Source organism: Salvelinus sp. IW2-2015, linkage group LG17 (genome assembly GCF_002910315.2).
Source record: "Salvelinus sp. IW2-2015 linkage group LG17, ASM291031v2, whole genome shotgun sequence".
Classification (NCBI taxonomy): domain Eukaryota; kingdom Metazoa; phylum Chordata; class Actinopteri; order Salmoniformes; family Salmonidae; genus Salvelinus; species Salvelinus sp. IW2-2015.
The window spans coordinates 41,579,005-41,580,778 of NC_036857.1; positions in this window are offsets into that span (position 1 = coordinate 41,579,005).

Consider the following 1,774-nt stretch of genomic DNA (forward strand, 5'->3'; position numbering starts at 1 on the left):
GTTTGAGACTGAACAGCTAGCTATAAGATTTTGAATGCTTCCCAGTCTGGACGACCTGGAATGATACAGAGAAGATTACTAATGTTCACCAGCTTTGTCAACGATACAGAGAACATTTTTAATGTTTCCCCAGTCTGGACGACCTGGAATGATACAGAGAAGATTACTAATGTTCACCAGCTTTGTCTTCCTTCTCAGGCTCATGGTATGTGCTCTAAATAACTCAACTCGCCAATTTGCCTGTCTCTAAAGAGAAGTGCGGGCTGTACCCCTCTGATTGGATAGAGRGGATTAGGAATACCTCCTGCCAATAAAAAGTTACAGCTGTTTATCAGAGTTTAGAGTTACAAAATGTAGCTAGCTAAAGTCAGCTAACAGCGCTTGGTTTCATCATTGAGCAGCTCAAACGGAGTGGTTGCTATGGATACTCACAGACGCAGAGGAGCGCATTGGCAGCATAGGCAAAAATGAGGGTGAAGAGAGCGACCACAACTTATGACCTCAACCACTGACCACAACCACACAACTACTGATCACAACCACACAACTACTGACCACAATTACTGACCCAAAGCACACAACTACTGACCAGACAACTACTGACCACAACCACTTACAACAACACAAATACTGACCACAACTACTGACCACAWTTACTGACCACAACCACACAACTTCTGACCAGACATCTACTGACCACAACTACTGACKACATAGCAACTATGCAAAAATACCAAAAATGTTTTAATGAAAATATGTAATTCATTGTTATTTTAATATGTTGGTAACAGTTTTATAAAAGCCGTAAGGCACGKTAGGCAGTGCTGTATCATGAATACAGTCACAGGTAAATCAGTTGACTCGCCATTGACTTGTGACTATTCATGATWCAGCACAGCCTCTTGTACCMTAATGCTTCGTTATTCAACGGATGGGTCTAATCCTGGATGCTGATTGGTTAAAACCGCGTTCCAGCTGGTGTCTATAGTCCCAGTCGGTATTCATGTAATAATACTCCCACAAATTGAAAAAAATCTACATTCTTTCCTATTGACCCACATTGAAAAAAAAAAAAAAAAAGTCAATTCATTGTTGATTTTTTTGTTATAAAGAAATAWCAAAACATGCCATAAAATCTGCTGTGTTGTTCAATGTACATGTAGCCAGGTCAAAAATCCCGACCTACAGTTTGCAATGCTCCCAAGTAGGGAAATAGAGCCTGCGAGAAGAGCCCTGTGGATTCAGTCTATTCGTGTGGGAGAGTGGGAAATATGGGGACGCAGTGTCATTTCATCACAGGTAAGACTTTTTACTTGTTTAGTACAGTCTGTTTGTAACTCCACTCACAGCTTGAAGCTGTATAGTCTGTTTTTTTTGTGTTGTTTGTCTTGCCTAGCTTAAAGTTCTGGTTGGTAGCTAGCTAGCACTCYGTCACACAAGTGGCTGCAAGCATTGTCATGAAAATCAAATCAAATGTTTTATTTGTCACATGCGCCGAATACAACAGGTATTAAGGTAGTAACCTTACAGTGGAATGCTTACTTACAYGCCCTTAACCAACAATGCAGGTTTAAGAAAGAAATGCAAAAATAAATAAYTAAAAGTAACAAATAATTAAAGAGCAGCAGTAAAATTACAATAGCGAGGCTATATACAGGGTGCACTGGTACAGAATCAATGGCCGGGGGCACCGATTAGTCAAGGAAATTGAGGTAATATGTACATATAGGTAGAGTTATTAAAGTGACTATGTATAGATAATTAACAGAGAGTA